The following is a 19940-nucleotide window of genomic DNA, read 5'->3' as shown; positions in this document are numbered from 1 at the left end:
CATCAGAGAACAGCCTATCACATCACAATAAGGTGATGTAATGATGTAAAGAAACTGGAGATGTTTGTCTATACTCTCAGTTATTTTCTTTCTAAAAATAAGTTTCAGACACTTTTCTAAATTTGTGTCCATCACAGGCCACAGTTTTAGCTGACATAAATGTACTGTTGTCCAGGAACAAGCATAGGGATGTGCTCTGGGAGGTGGGGAGAAAAACGTTTCAGTTTTAAATTTTGGAATGTAGTCTAATTTCTCAAAAAAAATTTAAAAAACCCTTCAGAGCTGCAGGTGGAAAATGATGTTTTTCATCTCACAAAAATGGTACTGTTTTTAAGGAGGTCATACATAATATTGGTAAGTTGCCACCCATTTCGTATCAAAACTTGAGTTTCTGTACAATATGGAATGTGTCCAGGTTTAGTGATAGTGTGTGAATATTTGCTGAGTAGAAATGTAATGAAAATTAAAAATTACTTTGTGATAAAAAGACCTGCCACAGAAGTTAAGTCTTTTTCATATAATTGAGTATCACAGAATCACAGAATCATAGAATGGTAGGGTTTGGAAGGGGACTGCTGGGGATCATCTAGTCCAAGCCCCTTCTAGAGCAGGTTCCCCTAGAACAGATTACACAGGAACACATCCAGGTGGGTTTTGAATGTCTCCAGGGATGGAGACTCCCCAGCATCTCTGAGCAGCTTGTTCCAGTGCTCTGTTACCCTCGGAGTAAAGAAGTATTTTCTTATATTCAGGTTAAATTTCCTGTGTACCAGTTTGTGACCATTGCCCCTTGTTCTGCCCCAATCCTTCTGACACCCCCCTTTAGATATTTATAAACATTGATGAGATTCCCCATTAGTCTCCTTTTCTCTAAGCTAAACAGACCCAGCTCTCTCAGCCCTTTCTCATGGTAGATGCTCCCGTCCCTTAATCATCTTAGTAGCCTTGTGCTGGACTCTCTCCAGTAATTCTTTGTCCTTCTTGGACTTGGGAGTCCAGAACTTCACACAGTACTCCAGATGGTGCCTCATGAGGGCAGAGTAAAGGGAAAGGATAACCTCCCTTGACTTGCTGGCCACACTCTTACTGATGCACCCCAGAATGGCAAGATCTATAAGGATAAGGATTATTATTTACTTTATCAAACCATCTACATATTCCAATATGTCTGTGCTTAAGAAACGGGAGTCTGAAATACACAGTAAAGATGAAATTTCTACCATTTCCTCCAGCACCTGGAAAAACCATGCCCAGGAAAGTTGGAATTGTTTCACGTTTCCCTAGAAGGGATGGATCTGCAAATCTGTCTTCCCCTCCTTAAAAAAAGTATCAGTTCCCAGTTGTCCTGATCTATCTTTACTGAACCAGATTCCAGCTGAATTTGACATCTGCTGTATAGCAGTTGAAACATTTTTCCTGTCAGTATGGCATCTCAGCTGGAGTTTTCCAAAAGACATTAACATTTCTTTCATTCCTTTCTCAAATTATCCCAGTGGCTAATTTCCTTGTTATTTCCAATGTCTGGGTTGGCAGAATCTTACCTGTAAGACAGTATGGTTGACCTTAGTGACAAAAAATCTTTAAAATGACAGGGTTTCTAGATGGAGGATTTCTGAAATGCATGCCTGTTTCAAGGCTTTCTCGTGTTCCAAGATCCTTTTCCAGGTGGATCTTCAGGCTCCAAAGCAAAATTTTATGGATAACTGTGCCTTTAGCTGTAACTTATTTGAGGTACTGTGACAGATCTAAATGTAAATTCTATTTAGAAGTAAGTGCCACTTAGAAATTCAATTACCTCCTGATCCACTTTACTGGACTAATGGAAGTGGCCTTGATATGTAAATGAAACAGAATGATCAGGCTTTTTAGCTAAGCTTGAAACTCATGTATTTGATTTTAAGTAGAGCAGGACTTTATGCCTTTTTCTCTCCCACAAATGCAGTTTGCTTAATTTTTGTCCATAAGCTGTTATTAGAAATTGTCATTAGTGGATTTATCCATTTCAGTATATAAACCAAAAATAATAAAACATTAATTTAGTCTTAGGAAAACAAAGCAGAACCATTTATATAAAGCATTAAAACATGGTTTACTCCATTTACTGTGTGCAGTTCCTGTCTCGTGGAACACTTGTTTCTTAGCATTTCATGCCCTACACAGCAGGATAATCCCATGAAACCTCACTAGCACTACAAAAGTCATAGCACGTTCTAATTTTCTATTTATTATATGTTCAATACCTGAAAGAAGACAAAAAACATGGAGAACAGACTCCACTCTGTAAGTCAGTTGAAGGGGAGATGGCCAGTTCAGAGATCTTGCAGACACTGCACGCTTTCAGGAAACTAATAAAAAGACCCTTCATAGCCAAGGGAGGGAAAAAACCCCCAACCCCAACCAAATTGAAACCAATGGCCCAGAAATGTTAAAGCAGATAGTGTTTTTCCTGAAAGTTAACTGGTTATTGCTGTTACCTTCACTGAAATGCTGTCTGATGCACCATTCAGGTGTCATATAATGTTAACTGTATGACATAAAAGAATGTTACTGGATTTATTCCAAACTCAGTATCCAGCATTTTTGGAGATTTGCTCAAGTTGATTCTCTTCTCAGCAAAGTTTATTTTTCGTATCTGCTTATCTCAAAACTACAGGACCTAGCTGGGACTGCAAGTAGAAAAGCTAAAATGCTGTTGGAAAAGTAGTGCTTATAGTATTTCTGAATCACAGAGTGCAGTTAAACCTCTAAAGGAAGATTTATTTGTAAAAGTATAGGCTCCATTTCCAATCTAAAGATGTCCAGTTAGAAGTGCTTTCCAGCTTACACCGCAGTTCATGGTTCAATTCCATAATTATATTACTTGAGAAGGGTTTTTCTTTATGCTGACATCAATTTAAGGGGAACAGAAAAATATAGATTATTCTTAAAAACAAGCAAACAACATTTTTTTTCCTTCATAATTTAAATTACCCAAGCCTATATAGTCACAGTTGGCCAGCTACTAATTTATTTTGCAGAGGAAGACAATGCCAGCCCTACAAAGGTTGGTGCAGGAAGCAGCCCACTGAAAGCACCAGTGTAGCTCAGTCTAGCAATCCTACCGATGCAGTTTCATCTGAAGAAACAACTGCATCCAAATCACTATGCAAACAATTTTTAAATTGCATCAAAGTTCAACAAATCCCACAGGATTGCACATTTCAGCTAAATACCAGTCTCCTACAATACTGGAGAAAAAATGGTTGAACCTGCTTCCACCTGCAGAGTGGTCCAGCTGACAACAATGAAGGTATTAAAAAATACGGTGGTCCATATGATTAATAAAAGAGGCTGAGGTTATTAATACTGTGAAAAATATTGTTAGGTAACAACATATATTAAAATTTCTTAAGTACTGTGTTCTATCTGGACTAATGCTTCTGTATATTATTTTTTAATTTGGTTTTTTTTGTTGTTTTTTTTTAAGGGAAAGCACATCATCTTGCAAGGACATAGGGAGCAAATACCAGGAAGAGTTGGGCATTGCAGCTGAAGGGGAGAGGAACACTGCTGGTGTGCAGAGGGAAGAGCTGCGTAGCTTCAAGGGCAGTGGCAGATGGTACATGTGGCAGTTCTGTTGGGGCTGCTTATTAATACAAGTAGTCTTGTCAGGTTATGCATTTCACATTGCAGGCAGAGGATGTTTGGGATGCTGTATCCCAATTTGTGTAGCTTGAGCTATTCCAAATATGCACTTAAGAGATTTTTTGTTACATTTTTGAAAGCTCGCTAAATTGACAAAAAATATTAGAAAATACTAGGGTCTGATGGCTTTCATAATTTGCTCATCTTGAGAGAATATTTACTCCATGCTATCTGATCGGATACAGCACTTAATGAGGAAAAAAAAATACAGGCTACTTTGAATTAGCCATTAAAGTATGGACAAATTTAAAGAAAGAAGCCGTAATCAGGGTTCCGTGCCAAAATAACTTCCCAACAGCTTATTCACTAATTGTGCAGAGCAACTCTGGGAGTCGATTCATTGTTGAATAAAGCAGTGAGGAAGAAGAGCTCTTGATGAAAACAGATTGTTTTTTAAGTGCCCATTGACCAACAGCTTCTGGGTGGCAAACATCTGAAAACCTGACTGTATACGTGGGAGCAGACACATTTGTCAACATTGTCACTGGTACTTCCAAGGGCAGTTTGTACAGGCACAACAGACTATATTGCCTGATACGAATGGCTGTATTTTCCTTTAGAGCTCATAAATTCAGTGTCAGTGGAGGAGGAGAGGAAAGCTACTTGCACTGCAGGTCTTCCAGTCTTACAAAACAAACTACCTTCAACTCTGGAAATATCTGTGATAGGAAGCAGCAATTATGTGGGATTAATCCCCTAATCTGCTTGCATTGAGCATTTAATCCACTCTGAGACAGAAAGGAACATATATACTCACTGCCAGCGTAGCCACATCCCTGCAGCTTACCTTGGACAAGTGCTGGTTCTTGGGTATCGCCTGTCACAACTTCATCGCCGCTTTGCTCTAATTTCCTTATTTTCTCTCCCTAAAACTAAGCACTTCCTTTTCCTACCCTGTGTTAACAGATTTATTAAAGTCATACAGCTGCGTGCATTGAATCTGACATGAAAAGGCTGGATGTTTTTCAGGGCGTCTTTGTGCCTCTTTAAGAAAATTAAAGAAAACACAGTAACGCAATTCCATTGTCCTCAGCAAAGGACAACTGGATTGCTAAGCAGCAGTGTTTGATCTGATGCCACCAGTTCCCTCATCCTGCCAGCAAACACTCAGCAAAAGCCTTTGTTCTAGTTTTTAGAAAGAAATTAAGGCAGCCTGTTAAAAAAATAATAAAAAAGTAAATGAATAACCAATTAAGTCACCACAAGTTCCTAAGTCTCTGATTTTTATCTCAGAAAAAGCTGGCAATGGTTCTGTGACCATTTTATTTACAAAAGGAATTTGGAATTAAAAACTCCCTTAGAACTTGCAGTCAGTTTTTGCAGGGAGCAAACTTTAAGGCAAATTTTGTTCAACCTGTTTCTGCACATGCATTTTGTGCTGGTGACATGACAGCAACTCTAAGAGATCACAGGCAAACTGAGCCCATAATGCTACTCTGCCCTTAAGCTTTGCTCTCCCATCTCAATGCTGGCCTGATGGTCAGGTCTAGCAAATTCCAATTTTTATTTACAGCATCAAGAGGAAATGTCTATCTGGGCAAAACAGCTCCCAGTGATTTGAAAGGGAATTGCAAAAGAGAGGACTCTGTATCTGTGTAATTGCAGGAGATGTCTGCCTCTTTTTCAATACTTAATTACTTTTGTGTTAATTCATTTTTTATTTTTGCTAAAGATTAATTCATCTAGGAATTCTGACAGCAAAGTTGAGCTAAAATTTGTATTAACCTTGCTCCTTTGTGACTGGTTTCACTTTTTATTCTGCTGACCACATCTCAGAAATACTTCATCTTTTTGCCCTTCATCTTCATGTTGTGTCTTTCACGGTGATGAATTGTCCCCGTGCTGGTACTCTCAGTGGTTTGGACTAAGCACTTTGGTGACTTAAAAGTGTGCCTACAGAAAAATACCTGGTTTTCACATCACTCTGCCCCTGCTCTGACACAGCCTTGTGACATTTCTGTGCATGGTGCGACGTTCTCTGTGGGATGCAGGGTCTCTCTTCCCCAGTGGTGATCCAGCTCACACAGCTGCCACCTAGCTCCACATGTGGTGGTGCATGCCAGCACACATCTGCCCTGCAGCTGGGCTCTTCCTGGATGACCACAGAATCCCTGCTTGCACTTTGCTTATCTGAGCATGGAGACCTTATTGAGAGTTGTCCCCAGATGGGACAAAGGTATTTCCATAAAGCTCTCCCATGAAAGCTGTGTGAAATTGTAGCAAGCTCCTTAAGAATCAAAGAAAAGTCAAGCCCACCCAAATTAAGAGTTATTCATCAAATCAACTAAAATAGTGCAGAAATTAATCCTGGGAGCTTTCAACAGGAGAAATTTTTTTAGAAGCCATGAAAGCAACAGCAGTGCTGGAGCTACTTTGATCTGTAAGTTACACCATGTGCAGTTGTTATTAACATTAAATGAAGATAATCTCTTCCAATTAGATTTCATGCCTCTTGTAACCATTTATTAGTAACTCCGCCTATAACCTGACAGTGTGTGTTTCTCACAGAATCACAGAACCACAGAGTTGTCAGAGTTGGAAAGGACCTATAGAGATGATTTAGTTCAACTCCCCTGCTAAAGCAGGATTCCCCGGAGCACATTACACATCCCTGCATTCAGGTGGGTTTTGTATATGTCCAGAGAAGGGGACTTCACAACCCCCCTGGGCAGCCTGTTCCAGTGCTTTGTCACCCTCATAGTAAAGAAGTTTTTCTTCATATATATAAATGGAAATTCCTATGTTCCAGCTTGTGCTCATTGCTCCTCATCCTGTAACTGAGATTTACTGAAAAGAGTCTGGCTCCATTCTCCTTGCACCCACCCTTTAGAGACTTGGCATCAACAAGGTCTCCCTCAGCCTTCTCTTCTCCAGGCTAAAGAGTCCCAGCTCTCTCAGCTTTTTCTCACAAGAGAGATGCTCCAGTCTCCCAGTCGTCTTTGTTACTCTCTACTGGACTCTCTCTAGCACTTCCCTGTCTCTCTTGAACTGGGGAGCCAAGAACTGGATGCAATATTCCAGATGTGGCCTTACCAGGGCAGAGTAGAGGGAGAGAATGACCTCTCTCCACCTACCAGCCACATTCTTCCTGATGCACCCCAGGATTCCATTAGCCCTCTTGGCAGCAAGGGCAGATTGCTGGCTCATGGATCATTTACTGTCTACCAGGACTCCCAGATTCTTCTCCTCAGAACTGCTTTCCAGCAGATCCACCCCTAACCTATACTGGTGCATGGCATTCTTCCTCCCCAGGTGCAGGACCCTACACTTGCCCTTGTCAAACCTCATTAGGTTCTTCTCTGCCCAGATCTCCAGCCTGTCCAAGTCACCCTGGATGGCAGCACAGCCCTCTGGAGTGTCAGCCACCCCTCCCAGATTGTTATCACCAGTGAACTTGCTGAGGATACACTCTGTCCTCTTGTCCAGATTGTTGATGAACATGTTGAAAAAGACCAGACTGAGTACTGACCACAGGGGTACACAACTGGTTATAGGCCTCTAACTCAACCCTGCTGTATTGATCACAACTGTCTGAGTTCTGTCACACAGCCAGCTTTCAATCCACCTCACTGTCCGTTCATCTAGTCCACACTTCCTGTGTTTCCTAATGAGGATGTTATGGGAGACAATGTCAAAAGCCTTGCTGAAGTCAAGGTAGATAATGTCCACTGCTCTCTCCTTATCTACGGCATGTCATAGAAGGCAACCAGATTAGTCAAGCATGATTTCCCTTTGGTGCATCCATGCTGACTTCTCCCAGTGACATTCTTTGCTTTCACATGTTTTGTGCTGACCATCAGAATTAATTGTTCCAACACCTTACCAGGGATTGAGGTGGCAATAACCGGCCTGTAGTTCCCTGGGTCCTCCTTCTGGCTCTTTTTGAAGACTGGAGTGACTTTGGCCCTCCTCCCGTCCTCAGGTTCCTCTCCTGTTCTCCAAAATCTCTCAAAGATGATAAAGAGTGGCCTAGCAATAACATCTTCCAACTCTCTTGGAAGTCATGGATGCACCCCATCATGGCCCATGGATTTATGGATGTTCAGCTTGGCTGAGTGTCCTGTAACCTGATCCTCCTCTACTGACGGAGAGTCTTTCTCTCTCCAGATCTTACCTCTTACCTCCAGAGTCTGGGATTCAAGAGGGTTGGTTTTAGCAGTAAAGACTGAAGCAAAGAAGGCATTCAATAACTCCTACTTCTCTGTATCTTTCACCAGTTTAAAATCTCTTTCCCATGTCATAATAAGGCCAGTGTGAGATTTGGTGGGCAAGCATCTGTACCTTTCAACGCTATCAATGTTTTAATAGTCCACAGCTTGTCTGCTTAATGATTCTACTTTGTCTCCAAAAGCTTACTGATGCTACAGATGTGGAAGAGGAGAAGGTGTGCACATGAAGTTCTGGAAGCAGCTTTGTGAAAAATTAAGGTTAGGGAACCTCTTACAAATTAGGACTATTCTGCAGGTAATCTGCTTTTCTTTACAGTTATGTTATATAAATCAGCAATCACAGCAACAGCAATACTCCCAGGAGAACAGGAATGTTAGAAAGAAGTTGAGGAACTGTCAAGTACTGAGAGTGAGCAGTAATTGCTGACTGGTCCTGAGAATTTGATGCAACATATTCCTGAAGACTTTTAAAGTAAAGTAAAAAAAAGTAATTTCTCTAAAAGTGAACATCAATTCCTAGAATAAGAGTCTTACACATAAAAATTCCACTGGAAAACACAACAGGAAAATGATGCATGGGATGACAGAATTAAAAGGAGGAAAAAGTCTGTTTCAATAAACTTAGATGGTGAGAAAGGATGAGAGAACACAGGTTACCAAGTAGCTGTAGATCTGGATGTGAACACAGAACAGTGCAGCCAAAAGCAATCTTGTTGCTGAGTTCTGGTAGTTTATTCCTGACACTGCCTCCCTGCCTGAGGTTTTAGGAATTGGGAGTTACAATTTGAACACATGTTCATTACTTGTGACTAATGAGACAGCACAAAAAGAGTTTTGGCACCCTACTCTGGGTCTTGACTGCTCAGACTGAGAGAAATTAATTTTCAAGAGCAATTTGTGTCAGGGTAGCTCACAAATACTACTGCTACAGAAGAATTCATAGCTGGAAGAAAACAGAGAATCATCTCTGATGACTGATTTTGACAGTTTTCCTTACAAACTTGATATCATGGCAATTTATTTTTTATCACAAATGAAAATGACAATTTAACATTGTGCTAACAATTGTGTCCTAAGAAGAGGTCAGGCTTTGCTGTTATCTTCTGTTATAGATAAGACATAGATGGGGCAAACATACACTCCTAAAAAGCATGATACTGACTCATCATTGTGTTTCTACTTTCACAGAGTGGACCCTGGAAGATGACCAGGGCAAATCAAAATTATCAGAGATTAGCTTTAACTTCAACAGGAATTTGTGCCCGCATAGCCAAGAGCTCCCTGATGAAAAGGGACATGGGCAGCCAGGATTAGGAAGGAGAAAATGAATGGGAAAGCAGCAGAAGGACTTAATTAGGGAACCATGAAAAAGCAGCACATGGGAATCTGAGCGCAGTGGGATAACTGAAGCCACACATACCACAGTGAGCTGGAAGCTCAGCCCAGTGACCACTCTCGTTTGCAGGTCCAGACTTTGCACCAAGAGAGCGGGTTTCCCAGGTGGAGGGTTTTTAGTGTGCTTCCTTTCCCTTCCACCTCCCCTTCCTCAGGCACACGATGAATCTGCTAATAATGCACAGCCACGAGTGACCATGCTAGCTCAGGGCTTCAGTCCCGGCAAATCCTTCATGCCAGCCTGCAGTGTACAGCTCTCTCAGCATGGGAAGCTGAGGCACTGCCTGGAGCAGAGAGCATACGTGTTTTTCATCTGACCTGACAGCTATGGTGGATGCAGTCAGCTGAAACCTTCTCAAAGGCTGCAGTGTGGCAAGGTGTATTGGAGTCTTGGGGTGAAAAGTGATAGGTTTCTGGGGTGCAGGTGGCATATTTCTGTGAATGCAGCACAGCTGCTTTGAAATCACTGGGACTTCACTACAGCTAAGGAATTTAGATGAATGAACTGTTCCAGGGTGAAGCAGTAAGGTTTTGAAAACCACCCAGTGCCACTGAAGCACCAGCTTTGATTTTCTTCTGGTTAATAGATACCATGGGGGAGTTCTGAGAACTCCAAAACCCCTTATGTGCCTTTCAAGAAATCTCCCCCACCAGGTCTAATGCTCAGAAGTTCATGCAAATCAGAAAGCTACTGTAACAGCCTCTGAGAGGAGGACTTGCTCTAGCTAATGATCATGCCCTTACCTCCTTCCTGCTCCAAATTTACTCAAAAAGCTGCATTAACACTCCTAGCAATATGGGGAGAATGGAAAAATATCCCTACCACCACTTCTCTTCATTTTGCTCACTATTAACTTCAAGGCAAGAATATTTGCCATATTAAAGTGCTAATACTGCTTTTTTCTCTTGGTGCAAAATATGGGGCCTGCAGTCTACTATAAATCTATAAAGTACTCATTTAGGCTGTAAGAAACTGTTAAGCTTTCCCAGACTGCATTAGATCATCTATTCAGTAAATATTTTTCAGTAAAAAATCAATAATGTTTCTTCAAGAGGACTCAAACTGAACATTTTTCTCCTTTGATCTCAACCAAGGTCATCGCAGCAACGCTGATTTCAGCCTCAAATCTGTATCTACTCCTGGCCCCAACTTCAGCTGGGTTTGATCAATGGGATCCATGCAGGAAGGTGACAGAGGTCTGCCCAGCAGACACACGCTCAGTGGGAGTAAAATAGTGACAACTGTCAGCACTTTCCATCTTCAAAGGGCCCCAGAACAGCTAATTCTTGATCTGTTTGGGAGGCTGGGTCTTGCTTTTGGGGAGGACATTTTTCCAAAAAAAATTTCTAAAATTCTCATTTGGTTTCCTTAGAGTGTTGCCATTGAGGAAGTGAGAAAAAGGCTTGGGAAGCACTTGCTTCACCATCCCTCCTGACCTTGCCATGCTTGGCTTTGGTTTTTATTTTTAAAAATGCATTAGAAAGAAATAAATCACCTAGAAAAGAACTTCTGCATTTAGCTGTTATAATTCTGAAAATATATTTGTATATTATTTGTCATATAGTAAACACAGCATACCATAATGCAGTATAATATATAACCAACATATAATGACATAGCATAATGTAATGTAAGTAATCTATATATAATATAGTATATATTACATATAACATTTCTCTTTCCCCCCTCCCTTCTAATTTTTGAAGATCTCGTAATACCTAAAATAAAAATAATAGCGTGTTCTTTTCAGGTGTGGAGGTACAGTGTGAACAAATACTGTTCTGTTAATTTGAGTTGTGTGCATCAGGGACAAATTTCTCAAACAACTCACTTTCAAAAGTGATCAGTGATTTTGCTCCTTCATTTTTAAGAAGCCTTGAAGATCCTGGGTTTTTTGCCAGGAGAAAGGTTGTTTTAAGTTCCTCTTAGAAGGGCCTTCTAGGAATCAAGACACTCTTTAAATCAATATCCACCTTCTAAATTTCAGGCCAAGACACAATATTGTTTCAGAGTTTCCTTGAGTGAGAGCCTTCTTGTCCCTCCATAGAAAAAGGATTATCAGCATGTTACCTAGTTGAATTAACTAGTGTTAACACACCGAAATACTGTGTTTGAGGTATTAACATCTCAAATAATGTGTTCAGTTTTGGGCCCCTAACCACAAGAAGGACCTTGAGGTGCTGGAGCATGTCTAGAGAAAGGCAATAAAACTGGTGAAGGGTCTAGAGCACAAGTCTTAAGAGGAGCACCTGAGGGAATTGGGATTGTTTAGTCTGGAGAAAAGGAGGCTGAGGGGAGACCTTATTACTCACTGCAACTACCTGAAAGGGGGTTGTGGTGAGGTGATGGTTTGCCTGTTCTCCCAAGTAACCAGTGATGAGACAAGAGGAAATGGCCTAAAGTTGTGCTAGGGGAGGTTTAGATTGGATATTCTTTTCTGAAAGAGTTGTCAGATACTGGAACAGGCTGCCCAGGGAAATGGTGGAATCACCATCACTGGAGATTTTAAAAAACTGTGTAGACATGGCACTTCAGGACATGGTTTATTTGGCATTATGGTGTTGGGTTGATGGTTGAACTTGATGATCTTAAAGGTCTTTTCCAAGCTTAATGAGTCTATGATTCTGTGCTTCTAATCTCTCATATCACTGCATGGTAGAGTACATAAGGCAACGATGTGCAGTGATTCATTTCTGCAAAAGGCAGGCCACAATTACCCAAAGCTTTCCCTGGAAGTTCTTTTGGGCATAGGGGAAGTTGCTGCTTGTGTTCAAGAAAATATATTGGGAAATACTTAATCCTTGAGGAATCACATTGGGATTTAATGAGTCACACCTGTTACACATTGATTCTCCTGCAGTCCTTAGGCACCTCTCCTGTTCTCCAAGACCTCTCAAAGATGGTAAAGAGTGCCCTAGGAGTAACATTTTCCAGCTCTCTCAGAACTCATGGATCAGGGCCCATGGATGTCCAGTTTGGCTAAGTGTTCTGTAACCTGGTCCTCCTCTACTGAGGGAGAGTCTTCCTCTCTCCAGATCTTACCTCTTACATCCAGAGTCTGGGATTCAAGAGGGCTGGCTTTAGCAGTGAAGACTGAAGCAAAGAAGGCATTCAATAACTTCCCCTTCTCTGTGTCTTCTGCCACTGGGGCATCTGCCTCATTCATCAGTGGGCCTGCAGTTCCCCTAGTCTACCTTTTTTCATTGATGTGCTGAAAGAAACCCTTCTTGTTGTCCTTGATTTCTCCTCACCAGATTTAATTCCCAGTGAGCTTATCTTTCCTTGTTGCATCCCTGCATTCTCTGACTACATTTCTATATTCCTCCTAAGTGGCCAGTCCTGTTTTCCAGATTCAGTAAATTACCTTCTTCCTTTTCAGTTTTTCCGGAAGATCCTTACTTATCCATGCATGTCTCCTACCTCCTCTGCTTGATTTCTTCCTCATAGGGAAGAAATTCTTCCTCATTGTCCATTCAGGGCAGGGGCAGGAAAAGGAGCCAGCATAGTACTTCTGAATCACTCTCCCTTCTTCAACACTGCAGCAACTGTGTGGCAGTTTACACATCTGAGGCTCTTGTATTTCCTCTCCACTGATCACCTTCTGCTTGGTGGTTTTCTTTGTTTGTTTGCTTGTTGTTGTTTTTTTTCTTTCTTTCTTTTCTTTCCCACATATTGCTTTTGGCCAAATTGGAGGCTTCACATGGATGCCAAAAAGTTAGTTTATGCAGCTAAGTTTTCTCCTGTAACAGGCTGGTTGCTCACCAACAACATTGCAACCAGAAGGGTTTCTCTTCCTCAGAAGTGATTACAGTAGACTTTGGCTTGGAAATGAGGAAACCTTTTCAAGTCATGAATCATGGCCACATTTCGCATTCTGCTCGGTACAGACTCAGGCAACAAAGATCAGATCTCACCTTGTGATCCAGAGATTTGCTTTAGAAATTATGGTGGTGAGATGAGATGGATCATGTAAGAATGTAATCATACGGTAGGATTGTTTTGTCATATTTCTGTCCCCTCTGACATTTTCTTTCAAACAGTCACAGATGTTTCACAAACCAATTTCTAAACTTAATTATGTTTGTCATTACAAGAAGTTATATTGAGAACCCTTCATCAAAGGTTCTGCCATGGTCCATAGGTACAGTAGACAAGCTGAGTCAAGAGCTATTTTTTTCTTGGCTCACAATTGTCATTGGTCCATATTTGATGATACGTTGTCTATTAACCTGTAACTTACTTCTAATTAATCCAGAGGTATATATAGTTCATCCTTCCTCTCTTTTGGGCCTTCAGTTTAAGTAGGTTGTTAGAAAAGAAGTGTGAATGGAATTAATATTTTTATTGCATATGTTAGTGGGATGCAGCAATAGAATGAATGCTGTACATTAAAATAATTACATATCTTTTAATAAGAAACAAGAAATACCAAACCATCATGTGGAAAGTGGAGAAAAGAGTTAACTTATCTAGCCACTGGATGGCACAATTGCTCTATTTAACTATTGCAAAACTGGGTTGTTTTTTTCTTCGGATGCAAGTGAACAAACAAATCCACCCAGATGCAAGGCAGTTATTTCCAATGTAATAAACCAAACTAGAAAAACAAAGCCATACACTAGGTAGGAAGTACAGTTTGTCATTGTGCAGTTTATGATGTCCCACAAACACTACTACTTTAATAGATCAATCAACCAAAACGAATTTTTGAGCAATTGTCAAAGCATTGAACTTTGCCTTTGCCCTCGTCTATGCAGCTCCGATGTCTTCAAAACCATGGAAAAAAAAAAAAAAAAGAAAAAAAAGAAAAAAAATGGCTGAAAATGTAGAAATGCAAAGATCTGACAAAATAGAATTAAGCTTCCTGATCAAATACTTACTGTCTTTAAAATAAATTACAATGAATAGATCTAAACATAGAAATTACAGTGTTCCTAATTTCCCAGTTGAGTTTTTGGAACTCCATTGCCAATTTTGTTTCAAGCCCTCTTTTTCAAGGTGTTGAGTGTTCTATAATTACAGGTGTTTTTTTTCTTGCTGTCATTCTTCAGATCCATACCTTTTTTCCTCTGTTGAGGAAAAGTGAGGAAGATTTCTATTTATCACAGCACAGAAGACTGTGACATACAATGATGGCCTCTAGTGAGATATGTTACTAGTTACCCAAGTAGTATTTCAAGAAAAATGCAGTCATATAAGGCAGATGTTCAACCTTAGTAGTACAATAACAATATACAGCAACAACAGTGTCCTTTTGATCGGCTTTGCTGAGAGTCTGTTGCTCATATGTGGCCTCTCCTCCCCAATTCCCTTCTCAACTGTGATTTTGACCGTTTTTTTCAAGGGGAGATATAAATCCAGTGACAACTGCGAAGTGGGTGGGCACCATTGTTTGCCCAAATCAACCACAGAAAAAAAGCTTAAGAACTGCTGATTTAACTTCCATTGTGGTTTTCTAAAAAACAACAATTAAAAAAGTGGGAGAATGAAAGATTTGCATGATCACATGATTTTTCAGTTGGCCACATGCCTGTAATAACTTCTGAAAGACAGCAGCCTGCAGTCCTTAAATGTAGAAGTTTCTCCCAGTTTGAGGTGGAATTAAATGATACCTAGGGACACAAGACATGGAAACAGGAGTGTCACCTTCCCCCTTCCAAAATCTGGCTGTTTCTGGCCTGTTGGCACACCAGCCTGCTGATTGGTGCATGCATTGCTTCAGCCTCTGGTGTGCCAACCAAATAAACAGGGACATGAGACAGTGTGCTGGGGTTATTTGGGAAAGACAGAGAGGCTTCTGGTGGATAGAAAACAACCAGACTTCATTTGATATATGACTCATGCAGTTTTTACTTGTTTGTAAGTCTGAAAGGCACAATCAGATGCCTGGTTTCAGATACACATCAAAAAAAGAGAAAGTAAATAAGAACGATACCTGCGAAGGCTGTAGAAACACAAAGCCACAATGGAAAGGCTGAGAGTAGCTCCAAGGGTTTGCATGTGGAAATGGTGGCACGTGGCCAGTTCCAAATCCCAGGGACACTGCTCTCGCAGCAAAGCAAATTCTTTAATAGGCATAATTCAAAACCTGAAGAATAAACAGTATTTGTATGAATAGCTGACCAGTTCCTGTGTGGAGGAGGGATCCCCTTGATGAGGAAAAAGAGTAGTACCCATGAGATGTAAAACTGCTGGCTGAAACTGAAAAGAAGCCTGTACTTCATAATACCAAAGACTCCTACACAAACCCGAGGCATGAGTATAAAGGAAGAGCTCTCCTTTCTGTAAGGAGACGTCTTGTCACACCACTAGTCTGTAGGGCACAAGTTGGCTCTCCTATAGAAGGCACATGAGTTAGAGATCTTAATTCTTTCTCCTCAGAGCATATATAATGCTGGAAAAGAGGCAAAGAGGAGAACGACACACTAATATAGAGGGCAGCAGCTGACTTATGTGGGCAATGCTGCTGTTACTGCTGAGCAGTGGGGCTGTAATGCTGGGGCACTGGTCACAGTGCCCAAATCCTGAGCTGGGACTGGGACTCTCCTGTGGAGCTTCTCCTGAGATGGCCCAAGATGGCCCCAGCCCCCCAGCACTGCTGTGCTGGTCTCATCCCTCTCCTGTTTTATAAACCAGCTGCTACAGAAAGTGGGGCAGAAAGTGTGAAGTGTCAGGGTGGGTCCTACCCAACCCTCTACCCTCCAGCTCTCCTGCTGCTTTGCATGCATCTGTGTCTGTCTGCTTGGCCCTACCCAAATGATGGAGAGTGGGTTCTCACCCTGTCACTCTGCGGTGCTCACCAAACACCCCCAAACCAATGCTCCTCCTGTCCACATCATCCCAAATGAATGATCCTGATTTCCACACGTGCTGGGGTGGGGATTGTTTTGGGCTTGTGCTGCCCACAGCACAACGGATGAGTAACCAGGGTCTTGCCTGCATGTGCACTATAACTAATAATCCTACTTTGAACAGAGTTCAAGGTGCATGCAGAGATATTTGGACCTACTGAATTCACAGGCAAATAAGCAGTTTTTTTACATCTCTGAAATTAAAGCTTTGTGGATAAAACCCTTCTATTCTGTAAATTCAGTGCTTCTTTCTCATAAAGAATTTAGAACCATTGTCAAGAGAATAGAGCCCATAGAATAAATGAACTGTAGGCCCCTAATTTATTCTCAGAGCTTTACTGATGCTGCAACCCACAAACAGCAACATTCCCTTCATGTGAATTAAAGCTTATATTTGGTTACAACCATCTGTTTGCAGTGCATATCTTTGAGGCCTGATTCATTATGGCAGAACTCCAGTTTTAGAAATGGCATTTAGAGTAACATTAGAGGGATGCTTGGATGAATCTCACTTTCTAATGTTTTGATAGTTTGTTTTTCTTTAGCTATCAGAGTTATTACCTGTTGAAAAACTAACAGTTAATTTAACTTTCATGGCCATGAATCCACTAGAAGAAATTCAGTACAGATCTAGTATTGCTGCTAAGAAAAGAACTGCAACTATGAACCAAGAATTGGAATGTGCTATAAAACAGAAATGTTAGACAATATATTTGGGGTTGTTAATATTTTTCATGGGGTGCTAATCTGTTACATGAAGATTTAAATGTGTGATAGCTTTGTGGGATGTAAATACAGCATCCACAGGAAGTTTATGAGTGTATAATTACTGACAAGTTGGTGTCTTTAATGTTTTGCTCTGAAGCCACGTTCTCCTGGTCACACAAACAGCAAATGTCCACCTGAAATAAGCCAAGCGTCTCCCCAGGAGGGGAGACAGGCTTAGTCATGGCACACTGCTTTTGCCCTTCCTGCAATGCAAATATGACAGGTCTGTGCTACACAGTTTACATATGAAGAACCCATATGTCCTGGCCGGAGGCACAAAGGACTCTTCTGACACCAGCAACTAAACAGTGCCTAGGAAACCAGCATGTGCTGTCCTTTAAGGTGGCTGTCTTTCTGGGTTGCAACATTGAGTTCCTTGTAAGCCTGATGAAATAACAGTGTTACTGACATAATAGTCTGCTACTGATAAAAGTCTTGCTAGATTTTGCCCTTCACTTTTATGATCCTAATGCAAAGTGAAGAACACAAACATCAGAACCTCACATTGCTGATATGGGGAACACTGATGTCAGGAGTGGTTTGTACCCATTGTTCCCAGGTTAGTACTTAAACCTATCGCAAGATTAAGTTGTAAGAAAAAAAAAAAAACAAAACAGAAAAAAAGATAAAAGGTGTCTTCTGCCATCTTAAATTTCCCCACATTCCTTAAATAAAGGAAATAACATGGACTACAACCATGTGTTTTGCCTGCTGATAAAAGTGTGAGTCATTGGTCACCTCTCTAAGTCTTGCCCTTGCAGACACTGCCCAGGGAAGTATACACTGGCCCATTATCCAGGAGTGCTTGCAAAGAGACCAAGTTTTGTCAGATGTAGCTGTTGCATTCATGCTTGAAAACATGGAAAAATAGAAGACAGTAAGTCAATGATGTATTTTTTAAAAATATATACCCCATCTGAATGCAGGTCTAGTTTATTTTAACTTTAAGCACTGCAAAGCTAATTGCAACTCTATTTTTTGTCAACTTAAATTCCTACAGCTATAAACTGTGTTATTTATTGAATTGCAAGGAAGGTTAATGACTATTCATTTGTTTAGAATTTATTTTAAATAACATTTTATTGGAGCTACGGAAACACATCCTTTACAAATCAAGTTAATAATGCATATTTTTGGAAAATATTCACTTTTTGTCCTAATCTAGGATTTCTACCCTCCTCCTTGTTTGTTAAACAAGTTAAAAAGGAATCTGGAGATATCAGAGAAGGCACAGATGCAAAAGTTAAGTTAAACTCAATACTACTTTTCTTTATTCTCATTGTTGATATTTTTGTTACATAACATGGGAAATTAACACCAGATTGCAGAATAGTCATTCTTTATTTTATTTGATATATCAACATTACTGCAGTTTCAATTCAGACTGACAGTCAGACAATTTTTTGACAGGAAAAGAAAACCATTAATAAAAATACACATGTATCTAATGTCTTTTTTTACCCATGAAGTCGATCTACCTTCACTGCTCTAGTATCAGAGTGCCTTCCTAAAGTTATTGTGAGTGACTTTACATTTTGCCTTGTTTAGAGAATCTCTCTGTTAAATTCCTCTGTTTAATATTTAAAATAGCTTGGAGCTTGCAATTTGATTCTGAAATGCAATAAAGTATTTGACAGTGGATTAAGCTTTCTCATAATCATACTGTTCCCTGCCAGACTCTGTTTTTTTATAAACTATCAGTCAGCAGTTAAGGGCTTAAGTCTCTGCCTCAGTTATAGCCATCCCTGCAGTTGTTTTCACCTCAAAAATTTATGAGAAGAGGTTTCCTCTTTGGTTCTCAATTTAATAAGAAAAATATGACTGTTGCATCCTGGTAGTTTAGGCAGTATTATAGATTCCCAGAGAGGGAAAAACAAACAAATAATAATAATAATAATAAAAAACCATTTCTGCATGACCTTGAGCAACACATAGTAATTTTACAGTTTCTATTGTATCCTGTCAAGGTCTTTACCTTTTACTCAACCATTTTTCCCTAGTCTTTTCAGTGTGTGTTAATAATGACTTCTGGCTGTACCACCCTGTGGGGAATGCCCCCCCTTCTGTCCCCCACATAGGACTAACCATGACACACTCTGGACTATGATCTCCTAATATCTTCATAGAATCCTAGGGGTTGGAAGGGACCTCTGAACATCATTGAGTCCAACCCCCCTGCTGCAGCAGGAACACTTAGGGCAGATCACACAGGAACGAGTCCAGATGGGTGTTGAAAGTCTCCAGAGAAGGAGACTCCACAACCTCTCTGGGCAGCCTGTTCCAGGGCTCTGTCACTGCCACAGTAAGAAGTTTTTCCTCATGTTTAGGTGGAACTTCCTGTGTTCATAGGGTAACACCAAGACAGGGCTGGTTCAGAACAAGTGTAAAGTTCAATTTTCAGGTTTTTTGTAGTAATAAGTGAATAATTCTGCATAATCACTTCTGCATACCTAGAAAAAGGGCACAGATGCCAGCTGTCTTGTCTTTATAGTATTGTATCTTGCTAACTCTATGGATGCAGTCTGTACCTGGCCTTGAACGCTGCAGCTGGGACAGATCTTGTGTACACATGCAGCTTTCCTTGAGAAAGTCATAGGAGCTATCGTGTCCATGCATCCATTTCCAGCCAGTTCCAGCAAGGAAAGGCCTAAGTGCATTTTGTCCTGTGTTGCTACTTTCTTCTGCCTTGTGGCAGTCTCCACCTCTGGCCAGTGTTGATATTGTATAGAAAATTTTCTATGCTGGTGCTCCATGCTTTGCTGACATATGGTGGATGTCAGTCTGTTGTGAAATATATACCCTTTAAATTCCCTATAAATTAGCAATACCCTTTACAGTATTTCTAAATTGTAGTTATGCTTTGCAACTTTGTGGACATGGATGGTGCTACTCTGGTGTAATGGACAAAATTCAGCTTAATGTAGGAAGGGGAAGATTGTGAGAAGAGACATTTTCCATAAGAAACGTGAGAATGGCCTATATGAGGAATGTTTGGCACTTCTCTGATATGTCATATACATTCCACAAGCTTTTCAAACCCAACTCATGAATGGGAAGAGAGTGTAAATTGCA

General features: G+C 40.6%; 1 protein-coding gene across 3 annotated transcripts in view; it reads right to left on the bottom strand.

Moving 5' to 3' along the window:
• Positions 1-4602, bottom strand: part of ABCB5 (ATP binding cassette subfamily B member 5) — a 56804-nt gene extending 52202 nt beyond the window's left edge. For 2 of the 3 annotated variants that reach the window (XM_051609869.1, XM_051609872.1), the window contains exon 1: positions 4472-4602. The gene's annotated coding sequence lies outside the window, so the exon portion shown is untranslated. The other variant, XM_051609871.1, reaches the window with a different exon arrangement.
• Positions 4603-19940: the final 15338 nt, after the last annotated feature.

The sequence above is a fragment of the Apus apus genome, chromosome 2 (assembly GCF_020740795.1).
Source record: "Apus apus isolate bApuApu2 chromosome 2, bApuApu2.pri.cur, whole genome shotgun sequence".
In the NCBI taxonomy this organism is placed as follows: domain Eukaryota; kingdom Metazoa; phylum Chordata; class Aves; order Apodiformes; family Apodidae; genus Apus; species Apus apus.
This window is presented reverse-complemented; position numbering and strand designations above follow the sequence as displayed.